Below are 25,843 nucleotides of genomic sequence, written 5' to 3'. Positions count from 1 at the left end.
GTTAAGCAGTAAATCTTCTCTGCAGCGAGATCTGGATGCTGCCTGAGAGCACATGGGCGTCATTTGGATTTGACTGGGCATGGCGCACATTATAATTCAGCCTAATTCAGCTTAAGTGACTGCAGATAGCAGCATGAAAGCAAACAATGATGGAGCAACATTCCAAATTTTTCCAGGAGACTTTCATCCCGTGAGCTGGGAAATCCTGGCAGGTGCCAGCCCACCGACTGTGGATACATGGCTGTGCAGTGGGAGAGTGACTGAGGCAGATGTTTGGCTGTGTTATGACCCTGGTAAAAAGACAGACATGTGGCTGTCCTGCATCCAGAGGAGCAGGTGCTGCCACCGCACAGCCATTACCATCTGCACTGATGAGATCAGGGACTCAGCCATTCTGGATGTTAGATGGTTATTATCCCTTCAAGTAAAACAAAATAAATAAATGTGCAAGCTGGTCAGGTCAGCAACTCACCCTCCCAAAAAAATCTGGATAATATTACTTGAGGGACGTGTAGTGATGATTAGTGAGTGCATACCCTACTCTTATTGTATGCTATATCATTTTTATCTGCTGTGGTATCACTATAAAATTCATTTAATATGCTATTTGGCGCTTGAAATACCCCTGTGATATTATCCCTCAATGATTAACATGGTTAACCTCCTATACGGATTAGCCAGGCAGAAATAGAGAATTACACGCTCTCTGAGTTGAAAGGATAAACTATATATGATGGATGGAGAGATGGAGGGGACAGCTGAGGTAAGGATGGATGCCTGAGGTGGTTGGTTGAATGATGAGGGATAGTGGGAAGGGAAAGATGCAGGGTGGAGGGATGGATGAGGGGAGGAGGTGAAAAAAAAAATGGCGAGTATCCCTTTAACGTCCTCTGACGTCACGCTGATGCAGATGTGCCCGGCTGGATGCAAGAGGAGGAGAGGAAGAGAGGGATGCCGAAAAAATGAAACTCCTCAGCACTAATTTTTCACATCCCTCTGCGGGAGAAGATGGAGACCAGCCCATAGTAACCTCTATACAGAAGGAGCGGAGTAATACGCATTTCTGACACTGAGTGAATGTGAGTCCGCTGTCATCGCGACAGAAATTGCGGTAAACGCGTCACATTTTTTAGTATAGGAGCGACCATATTGAGGTCAGAGGAAAGCGTTGCCAGGGCGACCGGCTTGCTAGGGAGGACACTGCGGCGCGCGTCACTCGCCGAGAACGAGCGTGCGTGCTCGCGACGGTGCGCACGTGCGCGCGTGTGCGACAGCTAGCTGAGGCGGTCACGGCATCCACACAGCGGCAGCAGCGGCAGCGGCAGCAGCGGCAACATCTTCGCACAAGACTACCGGACGAACGCGCAGCCTGTGTCCGCCGTTGACGAGACGAGTTAAAGCAAGCCGAGGCTTGCACCGTGACTTGGACCGGTGCTCGGCGGTGTCGGAGTTCTTCCGGAGGGGATTTACTGAGGGTTTCTCGACGACGTCCCCAAAAAACGCTCAAAAACTGTGTAGCTGCGACCATTGGTCAACACAGGTGACACTTACCCGGCTGTCAGATCCACCGAAATCCTGCAGACACGTCCGGGTTATTTTGGGGTTGTTTCGTCGTATCACGGCGTCGAGAAAAGACATTTTTTCCTGAGGCAAACCGGACTGTCAGAGGAGAAATTAATTCACATACTGCCGTGCTGGAGAAGACGGGGACCGAGCCGAGCCGAGCCGAGCCTGCCTGCTCAGATGGGGAATCATACTAAATCCTGCTGTATGTGGTGTGTAATGCAGTAGAGCAGCTTTATTTTTGGTATTCAGCCTCCACAGTCACTGTCTCCAGTCATGAAGTCCCACCTGCCTGCCCGGCTGCATTGAACGTGGTAGTGCTGTCGGGGGGGCATTTTCGAAGGTGGTGTTTTTTTTTTTTTTTTTCTTTTTTAATTTGTATTTTTTTTTTTTTTTTTTTTTTAGAAACATGCACTTTTGCTCGCTTGACATTTACTGCTGTCGGAGGAAGGTTTAGTTTAGTGAAGAGGACAAGGAGGAGAAGGACGAAATCTCAGGAAACAAAAAAACAAAAAAACCCAGTGGGAATCTGGCCCCTTACCAGCACCAGTGGATCACACACTAACAGGTAGGCTGAGGTGTTCGTGCTCAGTGCTAATTTCAGCTAAAGAGATGAGTAAGATCCCAAAATATGTTCAATTGATGATGTTTTTTTTTCTTTTTAAATTAGCATTTTTAATTGGGCGCTTGTGTGTATGGGTTGTCTTTGACACCGTAAGTGAGAAAAAAAAGAAAGGAAATGAGCACCTTAATAGTAAATTGGGCCTAAAATTGCTGTTTCTCTCTATGCAATTATTTGTTATTTTTAATTATGTGAATTGTCTACATGTCATTTCAAAATTTTGGAAAATGAGTGGTGATGCATATGTTGCCCACTGAACAAAATGCAAAACATGTCTGGAATGAATGGCAGCTTGCACTTGATCAGATCTTTGGCCGGTCTGCTGGAGCATGTTTTTTGTATGTTGTATGCGTGCTTGTTGCAAATGACTGGTGCTTCTTGCAGACGAGCTTCTGCTCCCTCATAACAGAGAAGATGTATCCTCTGTACCAGTAATGAGGACGTGGACGCTGAGCACCTCTGGTGGAATGAGAGAAACAGAGGCTGCTATTCAGTCGGCCTGATCTCATTTCTCTGCCCTCATAACATGCAGAATTTGTAGCTTATTAATCAAAGTGCTTCACTGATCATCAATGCTGGATCAGTCACTGCGCATATGGCAATCATTGTGATTTCTTTCATTGTGCATTGTCTGGAATAAGAGTGAAATGAATTGGAATGGAGAGGAGATTTTGCCAGCAAACCACCCTGTGTTGCAAACAGATGATTGAAATGATGCGCACACACACTCACAAAAGTCCCCATTCAACAGTTAAATAATCCTCCAACTTAATTTGGGCATATGGTCATGAGGTCTTTGTACTCAAAAGACCCAGGAAACGCCATGACCATGAGAACATATTCCCGTAAAGGCTCCCCTCCACACACACACAAATAGATGCACACACACAGCATGAAGAATGGGGCGCATTTATATGCTGTGGCTGGTGTTGTGGGGCATTCGGATCAGCAGGGCCTGTTAGATGATAGAATTCAGCAGGGACAAGAAGACCTCTGTTCTTATCTGCGGCGACGAGAAGGGGAAAGCAGCTCCGCTCAGCTCAGCTCGGCCTCTCTCCTTGGTTTAAGCAGCTAGCCTGCCCGCACAGCAGATAGGGACATCTCCTCTGTGCAGAGAAAGCATTTTAATGGAGCCGGGGGGGGGGGGGGAATGTGCGACTGTCCTTGTGCTAAATAGATGTTGTCAGGAAGGAGTTGTTATTTATCTCAATGGTGGCTCACTTGAAACTTTGAAGACCTGTGGAGATGTTTAAGGGGTAGAAAGGTGGCGCATTAATGTAGTGTGTGGAGTGATTGCAGGTATTTGTGTGTGTGAGAGAAACATGTATGCAGCGATTGGTAGAAAAAAAATGGAAGAGAGGGGAGCATTTCTGCAGCAGTGCAATACAGCGTATTCTCTTTATTCTTCTGGGGTCAGTGGCTGATTTACAATAAGCTTACAAAACCACAGGATGGGTCGCCTCGTCAGGGCCTGCGCACTACCTCGCGTGCGTGAGCGTCCTACATGCAAGAATTTGCACCTTTTTTTTTTTTTTTTGTGTGTGTGTTTCTGTGCGCGTCCAAAACCAAATGCATGCAGGGCTCCTGAAAACACTGCTCAGCCATCCATCTCCTGCATGGTGCAGCAAAGCCGGAGGCAGATGGGCCTGAAGCGTTCAAAGCGTCTTGTCGGGTAGATTGATGGCTCCTAGTGTGTGTCGCTAGGCAGTCAGCAGATGCTGGCTAGTGTTGTGACAGGGTGGGTTGAAATAGCCATCACCATCACGCACAGTCACACCTTCGCAGTCCTTAAAATCCCTACCTGTCTGTTTACCGCTGCTAATTTTATCCCTCGCTATTTATTTTTGCTGCGGATGAATCAGTGACATCAGGTCCCCCAGTGCGCTGGGATGTTTTCTGACTGTGAAGATGACAGCGCGTGCTGCTAATTTTAGGTGAGAGATGTCATCTGTGTAAGAAAAAATCTTCAGCATGGCAATATTCAACATGGCAGCTGACATGTTGACTGGAGAACTGGAGACTCATCTGATGAATGCTGGTGAAATTAAATCTTTGTTTAAGCAAAGTTGAAATGAATTAGTAAAGCCAAGGCTGGCTGAACACGCGGGTCCTCGGAGAGGCACCGTTGTTCGTATCTCCCTTTTCTTACGAGAGGCTGAGAGAGGAAACAAAGCCGGTAATAGCTTTGAAGGTGCAGATATATGTTTTCGGGGCTGTTGTTTGCCCAACAGCAAAAATTTGTCAACTACTAACTTGAAGTTTGCAAACAGTGCAGTTTGTGGTTGTGTAATTTATGGGATGTTGAATAATTGTGGGGATCTGTTTGTACATTTGAAAGATCTGTTTGGAAAAAGTAACAGAGATGACATCCACATACTTAATGAACACCTTATTAATGGAGCTAACAGAGAAATGGGACCACTCGAGCTTGAGTGGACGTTCAGTGTTTTGGCAGAATCTGCGATGTGCACCTGTTGCTCTGACCTCACCTGTGTTAAACTCGACCGAACCGTGTTTTTCTGGTCTTCTCCAGTAGAAAATGAAGCTGATTAGATGGAAAAGCTCTACAACGGATGCTCTTTTCTTTATAGCAAGGCTTGGTAATTGACAGCAAGCTGTTCACAATATGCCTCTCCTTTTCCCTTGAGCTCTGGTCTTCAACATGTGTAGGCAACCACTTTCCACCCATGAAATAAATCAGATTTTTGGACTACTCGCCAGAGACGGTGTGATTTTGTAAGACCATATACACTCTGCACGACTCCCTCCTTTATTGCCTTCGTTCCTCATTCGTGTATTCATTTGTTTCTCCCCTCCATCCGTTTGTGGCCGACTCATTCGTTTGGTTCAAAGGGAGCCTGTCTGTTTTTTTTGTGCAAGGAGTGTGTGTCGTTGCTATGGCAGCATCTTTTTGCAAGGATAAGCCTCGCAAAGATTTTAAACCCGAAGCTTTTGTTTTGTTTTTTTTACCCGGTTTGTAAGTTGTGCGCTCCAGCATGTGTCTATGTCTATTAAAGCTGCAAAATTAATCAAAAAACAACCGGCATCACCATATCGACTGCTGCGACGTCTGAATTGCTGGAGGCTGCATTTTTTTCCCTTTATGATAAAGTCCGTGAATCCGGTTCTCTGGTGCTGTGCAGAATCTCGACATGAAATCGTTATGGCCAAATATTTTATTACGTTCAAAATGAGCAAACCTAAGCATTAACATGTCTTATTTACTGTCAAGTTTTTGCAGCTTGAAAAAAAAAAGCATGTGGAAAAGTTGGATATCCTTTTTTGTAATATGCAGTCCTTGTGCATGTGGTGGTGGTGGATGCTATTAATCTGCCCATTTTCTTCGAGAGTTATTGAAAGAGGAAAGGCAAAAGATAATATTATATTGTTGAGGATTGTTCTCCGAGACAAGTACCTCCATCTTCCCTGCCAGCCTGTCTGTTTTGTTGCAGTTCTCTCATAGCGCTGGTCTCCCACAGTCCCTCCACAGTGGCACATCTCTCTCCTTTGTCTGAGCCTGTTGAATGAGATCTTTGCTCTCTGGGGTGCAAGATGGAGACGAGGGGTTAGAGCCATTACTTGCCTCAGCTCCATTCTTCCTCTGACTTTCTCTCTGCCTCCGTCTTCTTTTCTCTATATTATGTTGTATTGTTTCTGCCTCTTGTGTCTTTCCCTCACACTCTCTCCAAACATTTCTCCCACCGTCTCCTCCATTTGTCTTCAAACCCCCATGTCGTCCGTCAACCTGAAGCAAACGCCGCTGTAGCGTCCTCCGTGGGCTCATTAAGGTTAGATCAAGGTCGAACACTCTCTGACACATTTTGATGGAAAAAAAAACCTGATTCTTAGCTTCTTGAATATCCAGCCAACAGCAGCAGCAGCAACCTTCACATCACCGCCCCTCCCATCTCCTGCTAGAACCAGGCTGATCACCAGCCAAGATCAATGGACATTTTCTCCTCTTTTCTTCAAAGAGATAAAAGCCAAAGGAAGTCACAGAGACAGTGAGAAACCACCCAGAACACACCCATCAGCCAGCTCCAAACTGCTAGCTCCCCTCTCGAGTTTGACAGTGAGGGAGGTTGGATACAGCTCCGCTTTCCGTCTGACAATAGAAAACCTGCAAAGATTAAAACCGCTGTTGAGTGATTTCTGAGCAAATAATTCCATTAATAAGAGAGGTGCAAGGCTACAATGGGATTTCATGCTCCTGCGTTGCGGAGTCTGGTCCTGAATAGAAAGCATGACACAGATTTGATGGAATCAACAGCACTGGAGTCAGCAACAGCCAGGATTAAATACATCCTGCTTTCTGGCCAATCAGATTGACTGACAGTTGGAATCCACGCTGCTCTGAGCAGTGCAGCTCATCCCTCTGGCAAACTGTGAGACTTCCCTGTGTTTCTCTGGTGCATCCATGGGAATTCTACCTGCGTGCTTTGTTTTTGTCCTTAATACCCCTCTGCAATCCTTTTCATAGTCCAGGGATTTTATACACAAATCTCACCACAGCATAACTTTGGAGATTAATGTGTTTATGAAAAATCCTTTTTTTCTGGTCCTGTGTTATTCATTGCAGTCTTATGCTGTCTCTCTCTCTCTCACACACATACACACACTGCAGTGCATCTCTTAAGCACACACTGCGTTACATTTCGCCACCAATGGGGATGTGGAAAAATTGAGTGAGTTATGGTATTGACAACATCTCAAGGTCAGGAGTAGCCACATCCTCGCAAGTACTCCACAGTAAACCCTCAGCATCACAAACAAGCTCCGGGTCAATGGGTCTGGAGACAGGCAGGTAGGCAGGCCGCTATTCCTGCCCTCTTACCCCCGACACATACAGAGAGAGGAGGAGAGAATGTGCTGTGAAAGTCAAGTGACCACGGATGTCACAAGAAATCGAAAAGAGCGGAGATAGCAAGCTGAAAAGCAAACAGGAGGGGGTTCCAGAAAAGCAAGCTGTGAATGGTACAAGAGGTAGAGAGAACGGGGGAGGAATGCCACAACATTACAACACCACCATCTCTATTTTGCACTCCTAACATCTGCTATATGCTACCTCATCCCTGCTGTTGCACGCACATTAGTATGGGCTGACACACCACCACACGTATTAGTATGAGCTGTCAGCCGAGGCCCTAACAGCTAGCTAGGGGAAGACCAGTTGAATGGTAATGCTGGCAATGGAAGCAGCAGTAGTAGTGGCTGTGTTGGGCAACATGCTGAAGTGTTATCACTGTGGCTGCACTGTATAATGATGAGGGTTGTTATAAATCACACATATTTCTCTCTTGTGCTGGCACACACACTGAGCACCGGCCTCAGTCAGTCAAACATAATGAACCTCCGTGGCGGTGGCAGCATAGCCAGTGGCTGTCCCGTAGTACAGGCGAGGCCGTTTTCCTTTTGATGACCATCTGTTGACATAAGTGACGCTGGGTCACACTGGTTGGGTTTGAGGCATGGCCAGAGCTAATGGCAGCACTTGAGGATGCAGAGATACCAGTCGCTGCTGTCGGTCTCCCAGGGGTTACTGCCTGGAGGAGCTCTGGATGAGCTGTTTTCAGCAACATAGGCACTACCTACTCAACCGTTTAGACGTTTATTGGTAAGTAGGGGATGTGTGTGCGTGCAGGCCTGCGTGTACTGTTGCTTCAACCTCGCTCTTAGAATTGAGGCTCAACCCCTCCACCTCAGAACAAATGAACCATTTCAAGTGCTTCCGTGTGCCATCTAACTCCGGTTGATGCATTGTTAGGCTGCTGGGCTTTAGCTGTCGCAATGGCGGATGCTAATGAAAAGAATAAGCCTGTTCTTATATAGTGAATTAGGATGTCTCTTCCTTGACAGGCCCTTGCTAGATTCTGTGAGTGTGTGTATGTGTGTGTATGTGTGTGTGTGTGTGTGTGTGTGTGTGTGTGTGTGTGTGTACTGGTTAGGAACGAAGGCAGAGGCACGACAGTGATGAATGAGCACCAGAATGGCAGCGTTACACTTTTGCGCTCAATGATGCCAAGCAGGCAATGATAGTCCCTGTTATTGTCACAATCAGCAAATAAAACACTAACCCCGAGGATGAACAGGGACGCACACACATGTTCACATGAAGATATACACACCAGGGAAAGGTTCCGCCTTTGTGCACACGCTGGAGACCAAATGCCTCAAAACCTTTGGCGCGCCTTTCTGCTTTGATTTGCTTTAACCAAAGGCACTTTCTTTTTGTTTTCTCTTAATATTTAAGGATGCGGCACGTGTATCCTCCATCCTTCATAGAAAACAATGTGTGTTGGTTAAATCATTCATCTGTGGCTCTTCACACTGTCTCTCAAGGCTGAAGCAATTCTTCTGCTGACAAATGGTAGCAGGAAAGAGAGGCTAAGCTCCAATCTGTGTGGATCACTCCTGGGCCAAACACCGTACATGAGCAGAGTTCTGTAGACTACACTTGCACAGGTAGCCAGCTCACAGCACCAGGAACATAAATGTCAGTGTTCTGACTCGTACCGAACTTTATGGAGTGCACTTATCTGCTACCCCGAGGCTACAGTATCTTGAATCGCATATCGTGAAAATGACTCATCTTCCCTGTGCAGTGCCCTTCATGCGTCCCCTCAGAGTGTCTGGAATTTACCAAAGGTGTAAGAAATAAGTGTAAAGAACAAGGATGCAGATTTTGTGGTCACACATTTAAGATTTTAGGAGGCAAGCGTGAGGAAGGAATATAGCAGATTAGAAATAAAAGAACGAGAATGTCAAGATAAAAGAGACAGCAGTGTCTGCATGGGTGGCATGTAAAGAGAGGAACAGCTCACCATAGAGGAAGAAGATAGGGTCTTGGTACCTTAATTACCCAGGGGAAAGGGAGCATAACCTTGATCACATGCTACTGCTAACAACTAATGACTGATGAGATTGCTTTGCTGGACTATATGTTAGCTTGTATTACTTTTCGATGGTGGAACATGGCGGGATGGGAGTGTTTCTGTAAAAACGAAGATCTGGGAAGAAAGCAACTGGAGCTCCCCTGATGCCTACATGAAACGATCCCTTTCCATTTGCGTTTAAACTCCAGGGACTTGGAAAGGAGAAGGGGAAGAGGAGAAGGGGGCGGCGATTGAGAAGGCTGCGAGTCAGCAGGATTTCCTGGTGCTGTTTTTTTTTTTTTTTTTCCTACTGCCTCTTTCTCTCTCTCTCTCTCCTTTTGTGGACAATAAACACATTTCAAAGGATGAGCTCTATCCCTCTCACTGGGAAACGTGCTTCATATTCTGGAAGACAGAGCAGCCGCGAGGGTGTGTGTTGTGTAAGCACGGTTGATGTGTATGTGTGTGCTTGACACGTGTGGTTCTCCTTTCATGATTTTGTTGACAAGTAGATATCTGAATTGATTTTCCAAAGGTCTCTGAAAGACTGCCCCTTGGATTGTGCTCTTGACATCTTATTTTGCAAGACTTTGACAAATCTGAAGAGGTGGAGTAGTATTGATTCAAGTAGGAGAGCCAATAGTTCATAATCATCTCCAGCATGAAGAGATTCCCATCAGAGAATTATTGGGAGGTCCCAGTCAATTTAATTAAGCACACAAGCGAATTTGGCTCCCACAGCTGGCGCCACATCCTACCTCTCCTGTTGTCACCCTCCTAACCTCCACCCATTTGCCCTTCCTTCTTCCCCCCCCTTTCTTCTTTGCCACTGGCTGCTCAGGCCAGCCCCTGCCCTCTCCATTTTCTCCTCTCTTCACTTAATTAACCCATTGATCAGGATGCTCATAAATTAGTCCTCTGGAGAGGCCCTCATAGAGCACTCTTCCCCTTCTCTCACACCCCTCACACAATCATTGGCCACACTGTTACAAACAAGGTCCCTGGGCCACCCTAAGCCTCAGTTGTGTCATCTATTGAGGCCCAATGTATTTTTCAAAATTTTGGTCGATTCAGCTGATTTACAATGGGTAGCGAAAGCTGGAGAGCTTGGAAAGAGGAATTAAGGCAAGTGGGGAGCAGGGAGTTGGGTGGAGGTCAATGCTGCTCTTGTACAACCCCTCAATTCATTAGGCTCACATAGCTCAACCTTTTCAAAGCACCCCCTTCCCCCGTGTCTGTAAATGTTTTCCACTTCCTTCCGCCTCTCTCTCTTGCGCTCTGTCTGACCTGTTCTCCAGAGCAGGGTGCTGGGTGCCTGCTTGGAGATTTGCCCAATTAGGAGGATCTCAGAAATCATTATGGAGGCCGCTTCTCAGCATCATCTTGCCCATTTCTTCCATTTCTGTCCTGCCTGTTTACTCTTTTTCCTGTTTACATTCTTGTACCCCTTAAACAAGTTCCGCACTGTCTTCATCCTTTGCCACAACCCCTTTTATTGTTTGTCAGTATCACTTACTGTACCTTCTTTCTTCCATGTTTCTTCCTAAATCTGCTGACTGTCATCCTTTTGGCAGCCCTCGCTACACTCCCTCTGGACTTAAATCATCTTCGCCCATACCTGCCTTCTCACTGCAATGTTTTATCCGTGCCTTGCCCCATAGTGTGTCAGACCCATTGCCCCTTGTCTAGTTTTCATCCTTACCTAATGTGTTTTTAGGGGTGCTAAATGGATCTGAACAAGGAACGTATGTATCTATGGTCCAATTTGGGGTGGGTGTATGTTTCTGTTTAAAGGCCTGGCTCACTGGTACGTGATTCATTTATATCCCAAGGTCTCCTGCTGGGGCCACAGCCAGGGACCAGAAGCTATGTGTGCGCTTGTGCAAGTCTGTTAAATATAGATTGCTTTGGCAAACTGCATAGGGGAATGCATATTGAAGAGAAATATTTTCTGTTAAGAGCATAGCAACAAGAACTTTGTCACAATAAAGCTCACTTCGCCTGGGTGGCTCAGAGGAAATACAGTTACCCACCACACCACCGGAGTGAGCTGGGTTTGCTCCTCATCTGTGGTGTTTCCAGCGACACAGGGTGCTTCATCAACAGCCTTTGCAGGTATCAACTGGGAGGCAAGCCAGACAGGAGCCATGTCTTTGCTTCATTACAGTAGTGGCTCCACAAGTGCCAGTGACAAGTGGGATAAGGCCTTGTAATGTCAACCTTACGGCACATTATGCCCATTTTGGCAAAGCTCTTGACTTGCAATTGAAAAGACTAAAAGATGTGAACCCACTCTAGACCAACAGAGGGCATGAGACGTGACAATGGCCCCTGTGTCTTTGCCATTATAGGTGTGTACAGAGAGTGAGAAAGATGGCAAAAGCAGCTGTCTCATAGATGTGTTTTTGTGGCTTCAGTATTGCTACACAACCGTTTTGCATATTTGTTGCTTTTGATATTCCTTGTAACCTTGGCACACGGTACTTCTCTCTGAAAGGATACCTCTTACAATAGTAATAAACTCATACAGGAGCTAGCGCCATCCCTTGTGGCTTTCTGCAAATAAAAAGGAGGCAAAGACAGTGAAGATTCAAAGGTACAGAATGCCTGCAGGGCGAGGAAGAGCTGAACATGCCCAGGGTTGTGGTGAATGGAGTCTTTTCTGCTCATGTGGTGGCCCACTGTTGCTAAGGCTTGAGGGAAAAGATTTTGCAGAAGATGCTATTGCTAATAGTCATGTGCGACTTGAGAGATCCAGCTCATGGGGTCTGCCATGGGGATATCTGCCTATCTATATATCCATCTTTTCGTATGTGTGATGGGAAACTGATTTTTTTATTTTCATAGAGGCAGGGGCAAGATATCTAAATGTGTATATGCATTTGTTTTTCGACTATTAGGAGGAGGCACAGCAGTGGCTTTTATGGCCTGATGTTAATATCTGGGGGACTTTGAGAGTTCTGTGGTGTTGAGTTGTCCTCTTTGCTGTCTGCCCATATTGTGTTGTATATTGCAAGATTGTTGACTCGTATATGCCTAAGTGGCTCTCATGGCTCAGCCCGTCATGCACACACAAGGGCACACACAAGCAGGTTTACTAGCCCCGGGCATATTTCACTGTAACTGTCACTGCAGCATAGGAGTAAATATGTTTTAAGGAATAATCTGATCTGCCAAGTGCCCTCTCTAGCTTGTGAGTCTTTTCTGTACAACAGTTCTAATGCTATTACATTTACTCATGACAAAGCCAGACTTCAAGGTCAATCACGACAGACAGAGATTTGGAGTCAGAGCTGAGCAGAGAACAAGTTAAACATTGTGGTTTTACGCATTAGAGTAAAATAGTTCCCAAGGGTTCTACAAGTCAAGGTCAGTGATAACACTATCACATGGAGCTGGGTGGGAGAGGGGGGGGTGTGCAGTATTAAACACAGCCCCAACTTCATCCCTGGAGTGATAGAGTATACAGAGATTAGCATACCTGTCAGTCCTTCAGTCAGCATGTTTATATGCATAATGTTCTACTGTATAAAGAATCTGATTTACAATTATTATTTACTAGGACATTGTCTGAAAGCTTCATCTTATTTACATCCAGCAATCTCATCACCTGTTTCATCTCAGTTTCCATGGAAATACAATGTTCGACATATTCTCCAATGCACAGCTCTGCAGACGTACGAATGCCAGGGCTGTGATGATGCAGGTGTTCCTCCCAGACCTTTCAGCACCTTTAGTCTGAATGTAACTTCTCAGTTCGGACATGGAGTCATGGATCAGATAGATCTGGGTGTGGATATGGATCTTGAAAAATGTGCATGATAAGAATATTCTGTATTAACCGACACGGCATTGAGAGGCTGTTTATGCATCACTGGAGAGTTAGTGGAGAGAAACCTTCCCTGTAAAGGCAACATACTGAACCATGACCTTTCTAACACAACATACATATTGAGTCTTGAAGATGTAGAGCTTATCTGAAAGACCTTCTTTCAGATGTGAGCTATGGAGTACCGACTTCATGATGCATAATTCTATAAAAACCCTCCCCTTCCACCTACTGTACCTTAATCCCCACCATTATCCTCAACCTGGAAGCAGTGAAGTGGTGGTAAATTATGACTTGCAGTCAGTCATCATCATAAAGCTCCGTTCAACCGACGGCAGCCTCAAAACCCCAGCTGTAAGTACCCAGGATCCAGGGGGAAGGGCCTTTTCATTGCAGTCTCATATCTCTGTAGTTCTCTTTCCTCCTAAATATTTGAGAGTATCCAACTTCAAAGCATTCGAGAACACCTAGTTAAGTAGCATTTGATATTTATTTTACCTTTGTTCATGGTTTATTTAGTTTCATCTACAGTATGTGTGAATTTCATTTCTTTTGTGGCTTTGAAATTTTATATCAAATTTACTGTACTTCAGGCAAAATGGTAGTTTAAGAGTTCGGGTAGGATTTGGCCTTTAGCATCTCACTGCTGCCAGCACACAGAATCGAAAACAACACCCAGTCTATCGTGTTATCGCAAACTGATGCATGATGGGTACGGACCCTGGCACAAAGCAGGGATCATCATTCACTTGGCTGTCCCCGTCTGTGATGGACTATCTCGGGTGGCGCAGGACTGTTGTCGGCTTTTTGCGTCCCATTATGAAGGATAAGCAAAGCACCATCCACATATAAAGAGGTTCCCTGCTTTGAGAAATACAGGAAAGTATCTCAGAGACAAAATGCAAAAAGAAGGAAGAAAAAGGATGATTGGATTTCAGATTTGAGCCATGCAGTGTCACGCTCACACACACTTCCAACATTTCCAAAGTCCATGTATAGACTGAGCATTTCCTCGAGGTTCTTTCCTGTCTTTCATTTGAACACACACACACACACACGCACAGCCGTGTACACACAGGATTGCATCATTCAAGATCATTTGGCAATTTATGCAAAAGTAATGTACAGTGAATGTATACAGACACACCAGGCATGCTCACACACAGGCTGCACATTGAACTCACTCAAGCATGAACAATACACTTTTTTTTTTAAGCATTATATGATCAAATTACCATACACTCTGCAATGCATGCCACATACACTTACCATAAGCACACACACTTGTACATACACACATCCTGCCCCCTCTACAGATAGCACTCTCCACATACGCAAACCTCTTCGAAGTGAAGTGTTGCATCTGTTTATCGCTTTGTGGCATAAATGTCACATCAGTGGCTGGCTTTATGATCTCTTGCGTGAGGCACACTGACAAGTTCACAGGCATTACGCCTCGGTACCTTTGTCGTCAAGGAGAATATTAGGTTTCTTCTGAAAGGTCGCCCTAAGTACCCCGCTCTATCAAAACACATAAATCAGGGCTTCTACCTGATGTGAGGTGAAGTGTGATAACACAGCCTTAACACAAGTTACTTCAGGTTGTCTGTGTGCATGGCTGTCTTTACTGCTATCACCCTTATCTCTCTCCCTCTGTGTGGCTGCATGCTTATAAATACCGTTAATAATCAGAATTGTTGTATACACAGTTAAAAAACTGTTCTGGAAACAGTATCCTATTCTGCAATACAATTTTATTGAGTATAAAAGAGCTTGTATGTCTCCGTAGCTGTCAGCATTGGCCTGCTTTGTTTCTGCTTTGGCTTCTTTACCCATGATAACTGTCTTTCTCTAGCCTTAACCAAGTCGCTTATGCACATACAGGCATACACACTCATAAACATGCACAGTCTCAGGTCCATTTTGCCTCGCCCTCCTTCGTGCTGGCTGCTAGTATCTGTGTGGTCTCCACTTACAGTTATGTAAGGCCCCAGACCAAGCAGGTGTTGCTGAGAGATTGTGTTTTTCAAGCTATTTCTGGGCACAGGTGGACACGGACAGTCAAAGCAACACATCAGCGCTCCCCAGACGATCCTGCCATTCGGGAGCCCAGATGTTTCAGCTCTGGCAGTAATAGACCTGTGTGTGTATGTGTGCACATACTAGCGCGTATAGGCGTATTTGTCTTCCAGGCCCTTCACGTTGATGCTGCAGAAAAATCACAAGTGCAAGGCAGCAAAATAATATGATTGTATCTGAACACACGCTCTTACAAATACATTTATCTTGCATTTAAAGACTGTGGTGACATGAGTTTAATAGCCTCAGGCTGGATATCTGCCTTTTTGCAGTATAGAAATTTTGCTCCACAATGCCGCACAACATACATGCTTCTGAACTGCTGTGTAGGGCAGATAAATATCCTACAGGCTCCAGGTTTATCTGCAGGTAAATGCCATGCAGGAGCATTCTCTGTGATTGTGGCACTCAGCTGATAAGTCACAAAATGCGATCTAGAGCGCGGTTGAGCCTTGACGATGAGACATCTGGGCTGTATGTGCATACGTGTGTGTACATTTTGGTGCATGAATGGCATGTGATGCTTAGATAAGAGCCTTATTTCAATGACAGGGTTGGCTTTTAGAGAGCGACGCGTAGACTGAACGATGCTGCGGCTCCAGTAAAGGATTATCCCATTACTGAGACCTGGACATTAGCACTCAGTCGCTCACCTCAGGGAATGACAGACGGACAGAAAGGGAGAGAAGGGAAGAAAAGGGAAGGATGTGAGGAAAAACAAGATGGAGAGGGCTGGCTGAATGAGGAAGAAATGGAAGAGAAAAGTGAAAGTGATGGAAAAGGGAATGAGAGGGAGGGAGCATAAAGAAAGGGTTGAAAGAGCAGGGATGAAGTGAGAGGCTGAGCTTTGCTGCATGGATAGAAATAGAAAAGGGGCAAGAAGAAGCAGCAGCAGCAAGAGAAGACAAGACATTACAAGGAGGGGGAGAGAGGAGAAGGGGAAAGCTGGAACACTAGATAAAAGCCGATGATGAAGATTTGATAGTGTGGCTGTGAAAGAGATAGAGAGTGCATTAGGGAACAAAACCATGAATGATGCATCAAAGAAAGGACTGTTTGAGTTATTGGGGCTTGGGCTGGGAGTGAGGGTGGAGGGGGTCGCCTGAAAAGAGAATTTTATAAGACGGCGAAAGAAAGGCGATTGGCAACAAAAGAGAAATGGAGGATTACTGCGGATGGCAGTGAGACGAAGAAAAGATGGAATGAAGGGGAAATACGTGAGATCAGAGGCAAAAGAGGGGAGTTATTCCTGGACCAGTGAGACAGGGGAGAGAAATAAGGGAGGGATGAATGAAGAAGGTGAAGGTGTATGTGAGCAGAAAAGGAGAGCTACAGGGGGAAGGAAAGTGGAGAATATGGCTACGGAGAGAAAGCGATGGAAATGCTGATGAAAACAGAGGACGGGTCATTATTCTGTCAACCTCTTTCCCCTGTGGATTGATCCAGTGATCTGGCTCCCCTACACACACACACACACACACACACACACACACACACACACACGGCTAGCAATAGACGTTGAACCTGCATTGATTTGATTGGGGTCCTGTCTGGTCCTGCGTTGGCTTGATGTTTACGAGTTCTGTGTGCAGCGCGCACACCGTGGTTTACAGCCTGACTCCAGCATCGCCCTTGAGTGTCTTCCATATTGCACAACACAACCTTCTATCAGCCCTGCTGAATCTATAAATTTAGGCCTCTTATTTTGTACAACTGACAAATAGCAGAGCTGAATGTAAATCAACAGTCAGACAAACATGAGATTATTGATGTTTTATGGGGTCACTTTCACAAGTATGACCTGGCCACACCTATAAAACTCTTTGTTAACTGTATCATGAAGCTGTCCCATTGAAATGGGGCAAAAAAGACTTTTGGATGTTAAAATTTAGTTATGTCATGGCACAGGTGGCAGACAATTCTTACGTGCTGTTAGTACAATAGTAATCACTCAGAACAACCATTAAGAATCCCCTGTAGGCCAGTAATATTGAACATGAAATGATGGGTGGCGCTGGGCTTGGCTACCATTTGCAATATCACGAGCATCATTTTTTTTTAAATGCCCGCTCTTGTATAAGCACCTTGGATTGCATCTGAAGAACTACTTTGTTGCCTGAAACCTTTCCAAGAACATCTCAATGTGTGGTAGCATCAGAGTAAGATAGAGTGTGTTGGTACAAGCTGTTTGGCAAATGGCTTTAAAGGTTACAAATGCACACTGATGTTTGTTGTTTTTGATTTGGATTTGAGTGGGTTCTGCCTCTGTCAGATATAGCCAGCAGGTAAACCGCACAGCCTGCTGCTGCTGCTGCTGTTCAACAACAGAAAGTGAATGCAGGAACACAAACCGAGAGGGTTTGAAATAATGTCTAACGTCTCTGTTGATGTCTTTTTAAATTAAAGTATTAAAACCTGCCACCCAAACATGAGTGGGAGTTAGGTGACTTGAACAGTCGCGGAGCACGGAGACAATTAGTGTCAAACACTGAATAGCAGTGAGTGATCCCATTGTATTCGAAGAAGAGGCAAAAAACTTCAAAGAAGCTGTAATTAGATATATTTGCAGTCAAATAGATTTCATCATTGTACTGTGACTATGATAAAACATGTGAAATTGGGACTTTGATCATTGTGCTTACATTTTTTTAGAGATGAACAGGCGCTTTTTAAACACGTTGCCAACCAGATTCCAAAAGAGATGGGATGCTGTGTAGAACGTAAATAAAAACAAAGTGTTCCTGAGCCCGTGTGGTAATATCCTTCATACATTCATGTGTTCACGAAGTAGCGAACCTCGCTTCATTAGAGGACGCCCCTTTCCTACCCAATCATGATACTCTCACCTGTTACCAATGAACCTGTTTACCTGTGAAATGTTTTGGTTTTAATGTCTACAGGCCGGACTGTGGCCTGTAACGTGCAGGTCAGCTGTGCCGGCACATGATGCATGCACTCAGGTCAAAGGGTGCGGGATGACAAAGAGTACGCACCAGATGTCAGCCTGGTGATAATACTGCATGTTCAACTGCGCACACGTATTTGTGTAAGAGCGGTAATAGCTCTCACATGAAAACACACATGTGTCATCTGCTCAGTTCAGCGACTGCCAAGAAGGATGCTGTTATATGCCCCCTATCCGCCTCTCCTGATTCTCTGGAAAAATGACAGAGCTTAATTTGTCTCTAAATTATCGCTCCCAGCTGAGCATGTCAGCCAGTTGAGAATTTGTCATTTTATGCCCACAGAGGCAGCGAGAGGGATGGGCCGGGCCAGTGGAGAGGGAGATGATGATGCTGGGAAACCGTCGGCCAATGGGGTTCAGCCAATTAGACTCATTACTCGTGCCAATGGATCAGTTCAGCCATCCAAGGGACCATATAGTGGGCTGTCTCTCGAGCCCTGCTGGTTACAAAACAATTGTGTTGTGCCAGGTTGAGATTGACTGGTGAGTGACAAGAGGGATGAAGTGAAAGAGCAGTGCATGTTGAAGACGTGAGTGTCACACACTCTGGACACAAACCACTATCCCGGCAATGATTTCTTTGATGAAATACCTGGCGGCACATGGCCATTTCAACAGCTTATAACTTAATAGCTGGAGCAATATTATGTTTAGTTCTACAGTTTTTTTTAACTTACTAATTTCCCGGACGGCAATCTAAACATTTAAGCAGAGAAGAATAGAAAAGAAGAAGAAGGGAGAAGCTGTGATAGAGGCGAGTGAAATCGCTCCTGCAATCGCTTCTTCTTTTGGTGCATCAACACGTTTAATGGAGAGAAACTATCGTGAGATTGCGGCGTAACAGCAAATGTTGCAAAGTGAGTAGGTAATGTAAATGTTATCAAAAAATAAATAGAGACATCAAGTGAAGTGCATGTGCAGAATGTGAAAGGCCACATTGAATGCATTAAGAGAACGCTTCCCCTTTCTACCAAAGTGGAACACATTGAATGTGGAGCGCTTTTATGATAACACACACTGCTCTTTATTATACTGATGGTGGGGGAACTGCAGGCATTTTGATGCCAGTGTAGTGAAACAGCAGGTTGTACAGACTGTAGTTTTTGGACATCAGGTCTGGAAGCAAAGTGCAGCCGTTATTTGAACACCAAAGCTTGATTGTCATGCGCTGCGATCTTGGAAATTAGACACTGCAGTATGGTGCTGTCCTGTAAATAGGAATAAGTCGTGAAGGAATAATGAGATGCCTCTGTGTGAATTTCTGTCATTCCTCACCTTAAGAATAGCTTTAACTGTCTAATGAATTGGCACACACAAAAAAGAAATAGGTACATTATGGTCCATCTCATCAGGTGGGCCTGCTTCTTCATTACACTTTTATTATCCCTGATATTAATTGTCCTGTTTCTTTACGAGCTGCAAGGCTCTTTGTGGCTCTGCTCTATTAAAGTAATTGGGCAGTGTGCTTTTTTTATGAGTTTTGGATGAGCCGACTCCACTGGGTCATTGCCATCGCGGCGCCTGGGAGACCAAATGCTGGTCGCCCCAACAATAACCTCACAATCGATCACCGAGCTTTGGGCTCCAGAGAACTCTGGAGGAGGCAGTTATATGATGGAAAAAACACACAGGAATTTGAATCGAGGACACAAAACGCAACAAAAAAAAAACAGAAGCAAACTGCACGTTCTGTCTTCTTGGCAGTGTCCATGTGCATGCATATGTTTGACATATTTGGTGTCTGATTAAAAACAGGCCTCATAAAGCAGATGTTTTCAAACTGCGGTGTGGTGACTGGAGTGCCCTCTTGGAGGCCCAAATGGAACTAGCTCTGCCAGTCTTCATTAACTGAAGCTGAGCTCTGTGGCGCACAGCTCTACCGACAGACACTCGCTGAGAGAGGTACTGGGAGGCTCTGGAGGGTGCGTCGACACACATATCCAGGCGCGTGTACCAACAGACAGAGAAAACCTCATAAATTCGGTCCACAGTGGAAGGGATGCATAGACACATTTAAGGTGAGGCATAAACACACACACACCTCTTACCCCGCTCTTCATGCCAAACCTGTCAGCCTACAAGTGGTTCAGAAAAGAGTTAGAGAGGCTTGGAGTCAAGATTCCCCCGGTTGATTAGGAAGTAGCAGGCGTTTACCTCCTCGTGTAAAGATGATAATGACAACTCCAGCAGCCCCTCGGCCACAGCGGACTGGTGCTGAGGACCCGTGAAGAGGAGCTGGAGAGGCTGGTGGGCAGAGGTTTGGCTCTTCAGGTTGAAGGGCGCTCAGCAGCACCAGTGGTGAACTTATTGTTTAACAAGCTGTGGGTGGTCCAGGGCGCTCCTGGGAATAGTGAGGCATGGAGAGGGAGTGAAGACTGAGGACAATTAAATATTAGTGGCTGTGCGCTAATGCTTCTCACTCTGAGTACATTTTGGCTCTCTGTAATTGTAGCTGAAAGCTTGTACACAGCCAGAACAGGCAACTTAATCCAGTACTTTAGAAATACGTAAACTGCAGTCAAAATTGAGAGGAAACTTTGCACATTTCTTTGTTTTACCATTTGAAGAGTTATAAGTCAACTGAAAACGGGGACTTGCAACATTTTTCCGTTGCCATTTTTCTTAATCCCACCTACAGAGCTCTGATTGGCTCAGTTGTTTTTACAGCCGGGGAAGCAGCAGTCTATAAGCACAATGCCAGGTCTCTTTGAAATACGCCTAAATTTTGTAGAGAATCGAAGTGTTTATCTCTCCCTTTCTGACAATTTGTTACATATGTGTGATTCAGTATGGTTTAATTCAACTGCATGTATTTAAATTTTTTTTAATAACGAAAGTGTGATTAAAACAAATGATTTCCGCCGTTTTTATTTCAATTACTGAATCAGAAATGCCCCGGAAAATTCTTTCTCCTGCCACAGGAGCAGCAGTAAACAAAGGCTGTGATACACTGGATAACTTTTTGGCCAGTCCCCAAGGAGGAGGATTTTTTTTTTTTTTTCACGAAAATGCTGCAAACTGGATACTGTTTACCTCAGCTCTGGGATTAGTGTCATCCCTCTGAATTTGGTATTTCCTTGTAAATAAAACAGTGCATGTCTTCATTAAGTGGAAGGAGCTGTGGCCGGTAGGAAGAAGCATTAGCCGTATCGTATTTATTCAGAACGGATGAAGTCGGAGTCTGCGGTTGCGTTTTAGTGCAGCCAATCTCTGACTCTATTATCGATTTTTACACCCCGAATAAGAATGCTGTCTATGTATTTTAGCTACTTTTCATAAAAATACAATGACACATTTCCATACTGTGCATGTAATCCTCGTGTAAAAGTAGGTGACGCCTCTTGTCCCAAAAGATAGACAGACTTAATATAGGCTAAGAGCTTAGTACAAAATGCCACAGCCCTCCTTCACGTCTCTCCTCTCTTGTGACAGGCACCTTTTCCCTCCTCTCCTCTGGATGACTCTCTTATTTTGCCAGCCCTCTTTCTCCCGCCTGGCTTCCATTTCTCCTGACTCGGCATCTCCCGGCCAGATATTACCAATAGTGCCCGTGTCAGAGCGCAGTGTGGGAGCGAGATAAGCAGATATTAGCCGGCCTTGCCATCAGCAGAGCGGACCCGGGGGGGCGGGGGGGACAGGCTGGTGCAAGGCTTGGCTGGGCATCAGTAGGCACTGAAGGGCAGACGCTGGCGAGGACAGCCGGGACCTGCTTCTGCCAACAAAGGTTTGGGAGGAAATTGATTACATGTCATACTGGGGCTCCAGTAATCTGATTTAAGGAAAAAAAAACAATATCTGTAATCACACATATGCAAATGTATGACACTAGAAAGAAGAATCTTAACTAAAAACAAGCGCAGCCTTTGTCCCGCACCGTGAATTTCGTTGACTTGTAAGCTTCAGATGTAATTGCTTTCCGTTCGTAATTGAGTTAGGTGATTAAGTGATTTTCAAAAACAGAGGACAAGTGCCAAAACCTGTGTGAGGGTGGACTGAGTGGAGCTCTGGTTGTTAAGTTTAATGGTTTGTTTGAGAGTTATTTTTAGTGGCGTACATGAGAAAAACAATGGTTCACTGGTCACATGATTTTGACCTAATTTTAGGTTAGCTGCCGTCTCAACCAACACAGTGAAGTTGCTGGCAGTAAAACCCAAACAGTGAGCTGACAGATACTAAAATGCCCCATAGAGCTGAGAGGAACTGCAGCTGATAATTATCGCTATGAATGAAATATACTTATAGCAGCTATTATATCCAAGATATGTATTGATTGGAACATTTTTCTATTTTCTATTCTATTCCTTCTTATTTACCTTTACATTATATACTTGTATATGTTATATATTACACAAACTGTTCATTCAAAATAAGAAGTTAATCAGAATAAGGAGAACTTGCTGGAGTACGCTATGCATGTAAACACACTCATCACTCCTCCTAAAGTCGACACTGGTGGATGAAATAGCCTCAGAGAGCTGTGGTCAGCTGGCAGGGAGCCACTCTGAGTGGCACCGTGTTGCTCTGCAGCTCCTTCACGACCGCCCCCCCCCCCCCCCCCCCCCCCCATGTCCCTGTCCTCAGTCATCTCTGTCTCTCACCCCCCCCCCCCCCCCCCCCCCCGTCAGTTGTATGTGGAATGGAAAGGCTGATTATTCCAATGAGACTATTGACTCATCAGCGCACACACGCACCATAAAAATAAATACATACTGACTCATAGACATGCACACACAGTCACAACAGACAGACACACGCACACACACACACACACACACACACAGCATGGTGACACATAGAGAAACATGCACAAAGGCCACTGTCAGACATGTACACACAGCTAGACACACACACACACACACGTTTAATTTAAATCACCACTGCACCCGCATACGTCCCAACACTCCACTTTTAATAGACCTCTGCCTCTTTATGGCTTTCCGCCTCCTAAACCCATCAATCCTCCCTCCCTCTCTCTCTCTCTCTCTCTCTCTCTCTCTCTCTCTCTCTCTTGCACTCTCTCTCTCTCTCTCTCCCCCCCATCTGATTGGAGCTGTGACGCAACCTCCCTCTCTCATCCAGCTTCTGTGCTATCCTGCTTTATCTCCCTCCTTTTTCTGACTGACTGCAATCATTTTGTCTTTTTGTTTTACCCTCAGTTTGCCCCCCCCCCCCCCCCCCCATGTTCTTTGCGTCGTCTTTGCCCTCTCCCCGCCACTTGCTACCCACTTGCTCTCCCTCCCTTTTTTACTCTGCCACTAAGAAGGCTGGAGCCAATGCAGCACTGCATGTGGAGAGGGATTAGATAAAAAAGAGAGAGAAGAGGAGAGAGATGAGTGGAAAGTGAGTCAGAGAAAAGAGACCAAGGACAGCAAACAGAAGGAGACAGATCGACTCAGAGGCTGTAAATAAGTGTTGGGGAGGAAGGGATGGATGGATTGAACAAGGACGGATGCTGCGCGACTCGTGGAGCAGTAAAGATGTTGGCTTGTATCAGATCTCAGCTGATCAAATATCTTCATATTTATCGCATTATTTCCCTGAGTAACCACCGAACATTCAGCAGATCATGCACAGAACAGGTGTATACACAGCAGCAATCCATGCAAATTGGTGGTCAATGCAGCAACATGTCCCCTGATGTGTGATGTCATCAGAAATGCACTGCACGTTATAAGTAGGGTTATCATATATGAAATTATGTTAAACTTACTGAAATAGCAGCAAATCCTGACATGGGATGACCTGGAAATAGTTCATGTTTTTGTGTTTCTCTTAGATTAATTCATTATCAACATTGTAAATGAATCAACAATTCATTTTATCTCTGATCAGAGGAGATTGAATTAGCTCGATCTGCATAAAGTTGATGCTAATATATGAAAATCCATGTTTAAAGCATGAATAGGCAACTTTTGAAATATAGTGTGTGGTAGATAAATAAACACTTCTCCTCCTCTTAGAAATGAAAAGCAGTTAAAGTTACACTTACATTTGCATATAATAATAATCTGTCTTGTTTTTCTATTTACAACATTTAAAGAAAAAAAGAAGCATACTTGTGAATGTTCAAAGTAGCTGTTTTGGAAGGAACCCTTCATTATGGGGCTGTAATGAAGTTTGACAGAACTCAGGTCCAGAGGGCTGCAGTGTCTCACCCTGTTGGACAGAGCTGAAATTAGCTGTGAGCAAATTAATGGAAAAGGGATGGTAGGGTGGTGCTGCAGAGAGGCGGTGTTGGCTGGCTCAGGTGGCGTGGATGGCAGGGGTCCTGGGTTCAGAAGCAGCAGGCCCTGACCAATACATTACCACACCTGCACCCTGCCTCCCACATCCCACCTCCTCGCTCTGCTAAACAACTCCCAAACCAATAATCACACTCCCTCTCACAGCTCCTCGATAACAATTACTCCCAGTCTCAGCCCGCTCTCTGCTTGTTTTGTCATCCATGCCATTTAGGCTCCTTGTAACCCCTCAGCTCCTCCGTTTCTTCATCCCTCCCTGTCTATAAACCACACATCAACCCAGGCCGTTTGCTCCGTAACTTCATATGACCTTGCATGGAAAGACACAAATATTGAAACTTCTTTGCTCCCATTTTCCAAGTGAGCAAATAAATAAATAAGAAATTAGCTTCATGAATATTTAACTTGAATTAATCCACCACCTGTGATGTCATGCACGTGTTTGATTTTTTTTCTTCTTCATTAGGCGACGGCAGTGTGAATCTGTCGGTTGGTCCCCCACTTCGGTCCAGACTTTGACTTTTTCTCCAGGGCAAACATGAGGTTGACATTTTTTTCCCCATTAACATTCATCTCGCTCCTTCACCAGGTAGAATTTCTCACTTTGTTTTTTGACTGGTCACTCGTCAAATAATTACATTCCCATCAGCCTGCTAAGTTTAGCATACTAGCACGTTAATCTAAGATGGTGTAAACATACTTGCTAAACATCAGCACGTTAGCAGTGTCATTGTGGGCGTGCTGATATTAGCCTTTATCCCAAGGCACTGCTGTGCATAAGTACAACCCCAGAGAGCAGCTAGCATAGCTGTCGTCTCTCAGTCTTGTTTGCTTGCGTTGAATGCAGCACGTATTGGAGTTCTGCCTCGCTTAAAAATGGTGGTGTTTGTCCATTTTAGTGAATGGACCCATGCTCGTGCCTCCATGAGCCCAAAAGCAGCTGGGAAAAACTGGCTTGAGCGGGTTGGTGTAGGGGGAATATAATTTGAATTACTGTGTCACAAAAACCTGTCTGTCAAGCTGAATCACTCCGTCTCCCTTGTTCTCCCTCTGAGAGACTCAACACACACACACACACAGACACACGTCCAGTCACATGGGGATGTTGAGGTGAACTGTGAGGCCTCAGTAATACCTGTGTGCACAGGGGTGTTTCAGTGGTGAGAGCCCTCCTCAGAATAATAAAGGGATGTACAGAGGTGAAGAGGAGAAGAAGAAGAGGGCAGGAGAGGAGGAGGAGGTAGGAGGAGGAGGGGGAGAAAGGACCTAAAAATAGTCCAGCCTTTCTCAAAACAGGCTTTTGCGAGGTCACATTTGCTCCAAGCAAAAGAGTTGAAGTCTCCTGGAATAATAGATTCACCATGCGCTCTTTTCTCTCCCAACATGGCTTTCTCCTTCACTACAAAGAGCCAGAGTCGAGCGAGGGGAAGAAACAGAATGTTTTGTCCATTTAGACACAAATGTTTCTCCTCCAAGTTTAATCCGAACCTCACGATCGGGGAATACTTTCCGTCATACTGACAGCATCATTTTGACAGTAATGAATAAAACGCTATGTGAGCATTTCAGAAAGATCTTGTTTCAGTCACTATGATCCAAAAGCCTTCAGCTGTGCAGCCGCAGACTGTCTTTAGGTGACGGCTGTCCTGCTTGCTATAGTTCCAAATTGGA

General features: G+C 45.1%; 1 protein-coding gene across 2 annotated transcripts in view; it reads left to right on the top strand.

Annotated features, from left to right (window-relative positions):
* Positions 1–969: 969 nt before the first annotated feature.
* The window catches only part of nlgn2a (neuroligin 2a), a 158,141-nt gene continuing 133,267 nt past the window's right edge, over positions 970–25,843 (top strand). The window contains exon 1 of one of the 2 annotated variants that reach the window (XM_076724698.1): positions 970–2,131. The gene's annotated coding sequence lies outside the window, so the exon portion shown is untranslated. The remainder of the gene's footprint in view (positions 2,132–25,843) is intronic. The other variant, XM_076724697.1, reaches the window with a different exon arrangement.

This window comes from Chaetodon auriga, chromosome 24 (genome assembly GCF_051107435.1).
Source record: "Chaetodon auriga isolate fChaAug3 chromosome 24, fChaAug3.hap1, whole genome shotgun sequence".
NCBI lineage: Eukaryota > Metazoa > Chordata > Actinopteri > Chaetodontiformes > Chaetodontidae > Chaetodon > Chaetodon auriga.
The sequence above is the reverse complement of the archived record's forward strand: the minus strand, read 5'-3'. Positions and strand labels throughout refer to the sequence as shown.